Here is a 9,218-nt window from a genome sequence, read left to right on the forward strand (position 1 = left end):
AACGCTGCCTTCAGCTTACCCCTTTGTTTAAACAAATGTTTAGAATCAAATATTTGAGTTCCCAGATTTTAGGAATGTATTAAAGCACAGAGAAAAGAAGACTAAAGGATTAATGATTACTTGTGAATAAAATCTAACAGGCTTTGTCAGGTTAGCATAAAAATGCATTAGAAGTAAAGCTTATGGCTCATGTTAGTAGAAAATAAAAAAATCAAAGATATATTTAGTCTGATCAATTTGATTCTGCTAACAAATCCCATTTAGAAATTACCCAAGTATTCTTTGGAAAGCATCACCTGCATATCCAGTCCACATGACACCAGGCTCTGAGGCCTTTGAGGCCGAAAAGCCACAGAAGAACAGATGTTGGAATGTCTCTTCAGTGATCTGCTAACTTTCTTATTTTCCAAGTCTAGGATTTTGATTGCCTCGGAGTCATCAGCAGAAGCCAGCAGATTTTCAGTTTCATTCAATGAAAGGCAATTGATTTCTTCTTCATTCACATGAAAATTGTCCAGGGAACCTTTGAGGGAGCTGACATCCAGTATGCTAATAGTTTCTCCATGCGAGGTATAGAGCTTGGTGGGGCAGGAGGGAGAGAATAAGACACATGTAATGTCGTTGGCCCCTTCAAAGCTTATGTGTCCCAATGGAGTCCCATCTTCACCCCAAGCCATGAGATCTCCATCCTCTGCTCCAGAAGCCACTAGCCCTTCTGAACTTGCATTCAGGCAGAGAATAGGAGAAGAATGTCCACCAATCCACTTGACGGCCATAACAGCTCAGAAGACTGCACTTCCTGCTTCCCTCCACAGCACCTCTTGATGACCTTTTATATGATGATTTCAATCTTTAATCCAGCTAGGATTTATTTTTGTGGATGGTGTGAGAAACCTATATTTTGTTGTTGTTTGTTTCCAAAGAACTTTCTGTCTTGGAACATAGCAGAGAATAGCAGGATATTAGAATTGTAAATCTCCAGGACTCCTCAATTAAACTCTTGTCCATGATGTGTTCTAACCTTAGCAATGGGACACACTTGATAGGGGGGTGGCATTTCCTATAAAGAAGGATCCCATTCAGAGCCCAACATTCCCACACCCAGCTCTCCTCCACTAATCAGTGAGAACTTCCTATATGGCACTGGTCCTTTCCTGGCCTACATTCTAATGCTGGGAAGAGGTGGCATATGGGTGAGCTTAACATCTTCCTAGAGAAATCCTCATCTGGGTTTCTTTCCCCCTGCTGCCCCCTCATTTGGGTTGACCAAAGGGAGGGAAAGAAGCGGATCTAGTTCCAGGTATCTTCTGGAGGGTGGAAGTGGAAGAGTCATCTAGCCCATTCAGACAAATAGCTCTTAAGGCAAGATAGCAGAAAAATCACTAGGTGCTCGCTCTGCACTTACTCTGGAGAAGAAGTTCTTTGAGCCTTTTTTGTTTTAATGGGTAGTCCTAAGGGTTTTGTTGAGGCCAACCATCTTTAGGATCCAGTTTGTTCCTCCATTTTTTTCCTTTTAAAATGGGTGTGTTAATTCCTGTTGCTGCTGTAACAAATTACTACAAACTTAGTGGATTAAAACAGCACAGGTTTATTATCTTACAGCTTTGGAGGTCAGAAGTCCAAAAATAGGTCTTATGGGGCTACAATCAATGTGTTTCTAAGGCTGTGTTCCTTCTAGAGGCTCTAGGGGAGAATCTAAACCTTTCCTTTTCCAGCTCCTAGAGGCTCTCTGCATTCCTTGGCTTATGGTACCCTTCCGTCTTCAAAGCCTGCATTCTCCACTCCAACTTCTACTTCGGTTTTCACATCTCCTTTTCTGACTCACCTGCCTTCCTCTTTCACTTATAAGGACTCTTGTGATTATGTTGAGGCCACCAAGATAATCTCCCTATCTCAAGGTTTTTAACCTAATAATATCTTCAAAATATTTTTTTCTCTTTTGCCATATAAGGTAAAATATTCACAGGTTCTGGGAATTAGGACATGGACACTTTTTGGTCTTTAGCTACCACAGTGGGTTACTTCAGCAGAAGACTATACTTATTCATTAGATATTGATTTATAGTATGGAGAATAATACCTTGGTTTTAGGCTTGTAGGATTATCTGTAACAGAATTTGTAACACTTCCATAATAATTTTCCAATCATATTCTGTCTGCCTTTGGTTGGATATAGAGCAGTGATGGCGAACCTATGACATGCATGTCAGAGGTGACACGCGAACTCATTTTTTAAAAAAAGACTCAGTTTCTTTTTTTCCTTTTTAAAAAAATATATTTTATTGATTTTTGGCAGAGAGAAAGGGAGAGAGATAGAGAGTTAGAAACATCTATGAGAGAGAAACATTGATCAGCTGCCTCCTGCACATCTCCTACTGGGGATGTGCCCACAACCAAGGTACATGCCCTTGACTGGAATCGAACCCGGGACCTTTCAGTCCACAGGCCAACGCTCTATCCACTGAGCCAAACCAGTTTCGACTGTGAACTCATTTTTTTGGTTGATTTTTCTTTGTTAAATGGCATTTAAATATATAAAATAAATATCAAAAATATAATCTTTGTTTTACTATGGTTGCAAATATCAAAAAATTTCTATATGTGACACGGCACCAGAGTTAAGTTAGGGTTTTTCAAAATGCTGACACTGATATAGAGGCATTATGAGGTAGAAGAGGAGAAGCTCACAAAGGAAGTTGAGGAATGGAAGAGATATAGGAGGAAAACCAAGTGGGTAAGGTGTCATGAAAGCCAAGGGAACAGAGTATTAACAGAAGGAAGGAAGGAGTACATTTAATACTGTATTAAATGATTCTGAGAGACCAAAGTAAGATGAGGACTGATAGGCATCTGTTACATTTAGTTAGCTTTGCAATAGCTATTTTTGTGGATTTATAGGAAATGGGAAGAACACTGAGTACATAGCTCATCCAAGAATTTTTAAAAATTTATTTTATTAACCAATGTCACCCAATAAATTCAATAAAAAATAAAAAGAATTTTCAAATTTTTCTTTATTGATGAGAGAGAGAAACATCAATTTATTGTTCTACTTATTTATGAATTCATTGGTTGATTCTTTTTTTAAAAAAATCCTCACCAGAGGATATTTTTCCATTGCTTTTAGATAGAGTGGAAGGGAGGGAAGGAGCAGGAGGGAGAGAGCAAGAAAGAAACATCAAAGTGAGAGAGACACATCGATTGGTTGCCTCCCAAACATGACCTGATGGGGTCGAGAACAAACCTGCAACTCAGGTATGTGCCCTTGACTGGGAATCAAACCCAGGACCCTTCAGTGTGTGCGCCAACGCTCTAATCACTAGCACCCCAGCCAGGGCACGTATACATCCAATTTTTAAAAAATTGTTGACACTGATTGATTCTTGTATGTGTCCTAACTGGGGATCAAACTTGCAACCTTGTTGTATAGGCACAATGTTCTTAACCAACTGAGTTACCTGGCCAGGGCTCAAAAATTTTCTCTGAAGGAGTAGAGAATGGCAGGATAGAGTTGAGAAAGGATTTTTTCCCCTAAAATTGAGAGAGATGTGCCCAGCCAGTGTATCTCAGTGGTTAAGCATCAACCTATGAACCAAGAGATCATTGGATGAATTCCAGTCAGGGCACATGCCCGGGTTATGAGCTTGATCCCCAGTAGCGGGTGTGCAGGAGGCCACCGATCCATCTTTTTCTCTCATGGATGTTTCTATCTCTCTATCCCACTCCCTTCCTCTCTCTCTAAAATCAATAAGAACATATTTTGAAAAAAAGTTGAGAGAGACTTGAGTCTATTTAAATGATGATGGAGAGGAGCCAGTTGAGCGGGTGAGGTTTATGATACAGAAGAAACTTTGAGTTCTCATGGGTTCAGTAATCTGATTCCTAAATGTGTGGTTCTAATCAGAGCTCTCTCCCAAATCCCAGACCTGTATAATCCAATTCTCTATTGAACACATCCACTTGAAAATCCTTCTCAAACTTAAAATGTCCAATATTAAACAAGCCTCTGAACTGATGGTCGCCAGATGGGAGGCAGGTTGGGGGTCTGGGTGAAAAAGGTGAAGGGATTAAGTATAAATTGGTAATTACAAAATAGTCACAGGGATGTAAAGTACAGAATAGGGAATATAGTCAATAATATTGTAATAATTATGTATGATGCCAGGTGGGTACTAGACTTATTGGAAAGATCACTTAGCAAGTTACATAAAGGTCTAACCACTATGCTGTACACCTCAAACTAATATAATATTGAGTATCAACTGTAATTGAATTTTTTTTAATTTTAGAAAAATTCTCTGTTGTTCCTTGCCTTCCCCCTTTTATTATTTATCTTCTGGATTACTAAAGTAGCTTTCAAAGTGGCCTTTTTATGTCTACAACTACTGACAAATTTTTTGCACATCAGCTAGAGTGATCTTTCTAAAACTTATAGGTGACTCCTCTAAGCTTTAAAAATTCCATATTGTTTTTACTGTAAAAGCCAAATCTTCTTATCTTTATGAATTCTGTGCTTCAAACCTGGTGAATTACCAGTTCCCAGAGAAAGCTATGTTCTCTCATATGTCCATGCTTTCATATATACAATTGCCTCTGCCTATAATACCCTCTTCATCTTTTTGTTCCCACCCACATTTTTCTTGGCTAATTTCTACTCATCTTTCAAAACTCATTTCAGGCTTTCCTTTCTACTTCCTTTGGAAGCCTTCCTTGTTTTTCCAAGGCTGGGATTAGGTACCCCTCTGTATGTTCGAAGCACCTGTGCTTTCTGGTATGCCTTTGTGTCCCCACAGCACCTGTTCCTTCTTTACTTACCATACTTTCTGTAGATGACCCATTCATTTTTTCAACTACAATTTATATTCAATATTATTCTGTATTAATATCAGGTGTGCAGCATCGTAGTTAGACAGTCTTATACTTTATAAAGTGTTCCCTCTGATATTTCCAGTACATGCCTGGCACCAGACATAGTTATTACAATATTGATTATATTCTCTATGCTGTACTTTACATCCTCATGACTATTTTGTAACTACCAATTTGTACTTTTTAATCCCTTCACCTTTTTAAAAATAAATCTTTATTGTTCAGATTATTACAGTTGTTCCTCTCCCCCCCCCACCCATAGCTCCTCTCCACCAAGTTCCCACCCCATCCCATGCCCTTACCCCACCCCCACTGTCCTCATCCATAGGTACAAGATTTTTGTCTAATCTCTTCCCGCACCCTCCACACCTCCTTCCCCTCAAGAATTGTCAGTCCACTCCCTTTCTATGCCCCTGATTCTATTATATTCACCAGTTTATTCTGTTCATCAGATTTTTTATTCACTTGATTTTTAGATTCACTTGTTGATAGATATGTATTTGTTTTTTATAATTTTTATCTTTACCTTTTTCTTCTTCCTCTTCTTAAAGAATACCCTTCAGCATTTCATATAATACTGGTTTGGTGGTGATGAACTCCTTTAGCTTTTTCTTATCTGTGAAGCTCTTTATCTGACCTTCAATTCTGAATGATAGCTTTGCTGGGTAGAGTAATCTTGGTTGTAGGTTCTTGCTATTCATCACTTTGAATATGTCTCGCCACTCCCTTCTGGCCTGCATAGTTTCTGTTGAGAAATCAGCTGACAGTCGTATGGGTACTCCCTTATAGGTAACTAGCTATTTTTCTCTTGCTACTTTTAATATTCTCTCTTTGTCTTTTGCCCTTGGTATTTTAATTATGATGTATCTTGGTGTGGTCCTCTTTGGATTCCTCTTGTTTGGGGTTCTCTGTGCTTCCTGGACTTGTAAGTCTATTTCTTTCACCAGGTAGGGGAAGTTTTCTGTCATTATTTCTTCAAATAGGTTTTCAATATCTTGCTCTCTCTCTTCTTCTGGCACCTCCATAATTCCGATGTTGGTTCGGTTGAAGTTGTCCCAGAGGCTCCTTACACTATCTTCATATTTTTGGATTATTTTTTCTTTTTGCTTTTCGGGTTGGGTGTTTTTTGCTTCTTCGTATTTCAAATCTTTGACTTGATTCTTGGGATCCTCTAGTCTGGTGTTGGATCTCTGTATATTATTCTTTATTTCAGTCAGTGTATGCTTAATTTCTGCTTGGTCCTTTTTCATATCCTTGAGGGTCTCACTAAATTTCTCGGAGGTTTCTAAAAGATTCTTGAGTAACCTTATAACCGTGGTTTTGAACTCTATATCCAGTAGTTTGCTTTCCTCCATTTCTTTCATTTGTGACATGTTTCTTTGTCTCCTCATTTTGGCTGCTTCCTTGTGTTGATAGAGTGGCTTTCTATGCTAGGTGTCCTATAGGGCCCAGTGGCTCAGCCTCCCCAATTACCTGAAGTGAACACTCGTGGTGCACCCCTTTGTGGGCTGTGTGCACAGTCTTGTTGTAGTTAAGCCTTAATTGTAGTTGGTATTACTGGGAGGAATTGACCTCCAGGCCAATTGGCTGTGAGGACCAGCTGTGTCTACAATGGGAGAACTGCTGTGCTGGAGACACCCTTATGTGGCAGGACTTGCTTCAGTGGGGCTTTGGTGCTCACTGAGTCTGCCCCCGAGTGTGTCGCTTATGGATGTGAAGAGTTGTAATCTGGTATGGTCTCACACTGACCACTGGGTAAACTGGCTCCTGGATCTCCAAGGAGGTGCAAAGTCAGCCACTGCCTGAGGCCACCCAGCAGGAGCTACAGCGAGGTATGCAGACTCCTCCTCTTTGTTTGGGGTTTGGAAGTGCCCAGATGAGGCCCAGCTGTGAAGCAAGGCAGGCTGTTGCTGCCTAGCCTTAGGCATTCTTTTGAAGCTTTGGAGCTCTCTAACCCAGCTGCAGTTTGTTAGGTTAGGCTGCAAAAGGACAGGACATTCATATGCAAAAGCCGATGTGCACAGCTTGGGTGGGGTTGTAAATTGGGTGGTGCTGGGTCTCAGGGAATCACCAGGGCAGAGCAAACATCAATGGCTGCCAGTCAGCCCTGCCCCAGAGAGGTCCACGGGTCTCTGTGTCCCGAGGCCCGATGCAGGAACAATGATCGTTGCGAGCACTTCTGAGAGAAAGCCGCCCTCGTGTTCAGGTTCGATGCCAGACAGTCCAGTTTCTCCACATATGAGTCTGGGTCTCCAGAGTCTTGCCCGGAACTGGAGTTCAGAGCAATCGGGAGCTTGTATCTCCCTCCGGATTAAAAAAAGCAACAGTGCACCCAGTTGCCAGCCTGTTTCGCGCATGCCTCCGCACCTTAGCACCTCCTACCAGTCTCAATGCGCTTTTTTCTTTCCTTATAGTTGTAGAGCTTCCACTCAGCCAGCTTTCCCGTGGTTCTGGATGATATCTGTTTTGTCCTTTAGTTTTAGTTTTGATGTGGTTGTGAGAGGCAGCAAGCACAGGTGTTTACCTATGCCGCCATCTTGGTTCCCCTTCACCTTTTTCACCCAATCCCCGAAATCCCCTCCCATCTGTCAACCATCAGTCTATATCTATGAGTCTGTTTCTATTTTGTTTATTTTGTTTTTTAGATTCCACATATAAGTGAAAGCATATAGTATTTGTCTTTCTCTGTCTGACTTATTTCACTTAGCACAATACCTTCTAGTTCCACCTGTGCTGTCACAAAAGGTAATATTTCATTCCTTTTTATGGATGAGTAGTATTCCATTGTGTAGTTGACCCATCCTTTTAAGTTTTTATAAAAATAATTTTAATTCTACAAGTAATACAATGAATACATTTTTGTTGCTTAAGCCAAATATTATAGATAGTTCTCCTATCCAACCCCCTGATGCAGTGCCCTATCCTAGAGGAAACTGATATTATCAGGTTGGTATTTGTTCTTCCAGATCATTTTCTGCATATTTAAAAATAGAATCATAGTTTTTATTTTTTCCTATATAAATGATATCATATTCTATATTTTGTTCAGCTTGCTTTTTACTTGTGTAATATGCTTAAGAGAGTGAGATAGACCCATGGTTCTGACATGGAACACACTGCAGTATATTCTGTAGTATACATGTACTGTTTTCAGTTTCCCTTTTTAAAATTGTGGTAAAATAAGCATAACAGCTCTAACCGGTTTGGCTTAGTGGATAGAGCATTGGCCTGCGGACTCAAGGGTCCTAGGTTCGATTCCGGTCAAGGGCATGTACCTTGGTTGTGGCACGTACCCAGTGGGGAGTGTGCAGGAGGCAGCTGATCGATGTTTCTCTCTCATCGATGTTTCTAACTCTCTATCCCTCTCCCTTCCTCTCTGTAAAAAAATCAATAAAATATATTTAAAAAAATAAGCATAACATAAAATTTGCCATTGTAAACATTTTTAAATGTTATCTTAAATTGATTTAAAAATTTTTATATTGATTTCAGAAAGAAAGGGAGAGGGAGACAGCAATAGAAACATAAATGATGAGAGAGAATCATTGATTGCCTGCCTCCTGCAGCCCCCACACTGGGGATAGAGCTGCAACCAGGGCATGTGCCCTGACTGGGAATTGAACTGTGACCTCCTGGTTCATAGGTCGACGCTCAACCACTGAGCCACGCCAGCTGGGCTTAAATTGATTTTTAGAGAGAGAGGAAGGGAGAGGGATAGAGAGATAGAAACATCGATGAGAGAGAAACATGCTTCTTACTGGAAATGGAGCTCACAACCTGGGCATGTGCCCTGACCAGGAATCCAAACAGTAACCTCTTGGTTCAATCACTGAGCCACACTGACCCGGGCTAAACATTTTTTTTAAAATTAAATCTTTATTGTTCAGATTATTACAGTTGTTCCTCTTTTTCCCCCCATAGCTCCCCTCCACCCGGTTCCCACCCCACCCTCTGCCCTTATCCGCCCCGCCCCACTGTCCTCATCCATAGGTGTACGATTTTTTTCCAGTCTCTTCCCACACCCCCCACACCCCTTCACCCTGAGAATTGTCAGTCCACTCCCTTTCTAAGCCCCTGATTCTATTATATTCACCAGTTTATTCTGTTCATCAGTTTATTTATTCACTTGCTTTTTAGATTCACTTCTTGATAGATATGTATTTGTTGTTCATAATTTTTATCTTTACCCTTTTCTTCTTCCTCTTCTTCTTCTTCTTCTTCTTCTTCTTCTTCTTCTTCTTCTTCTGACTTGATGAACTCGTTTAGGTATCTCTTATGTCCGAAACTCTCACCCAGAGCACCAAATCTAGGATGATAGATTCTCTGGGTACATCCTACCAGCCTGTTGC

General features: G+C 40.6%; 1 pseudogene across 1 annotated transcript; it reads right to left on the minus strand.

The window, feature by feature from the left end:
* Positions 1-143: 143 nt before the first annotated feature.
* LOC102432891 lies at positions 144-825 on the minus strand (annotated as a pseudogene). The gene has a single exon (XR_002832014.1). The product of XR_002832014.1 is annotated as a WD repeat-containing protein 53 pseudogene (transcript).
* Positions 826-9,218: the final 8,393 nt, after the last annotated feature.

The sequence above is a fragment of the Myotis lucifugus genome, unplaced genomic scaffold (genome assembly GCF_000147115.1).
Source record: "Myotis lucifugus unplaced genomic scaffold, Myoluc2.0 scaffold_4, whole genome shotgun sequence".
Taxonomy (NCBI): Eukaryota; Metazoa; Chordata; class Mammalia; order Chiroptera; family Vespertilionidae; genus Myotis; species Myotis lucifugus.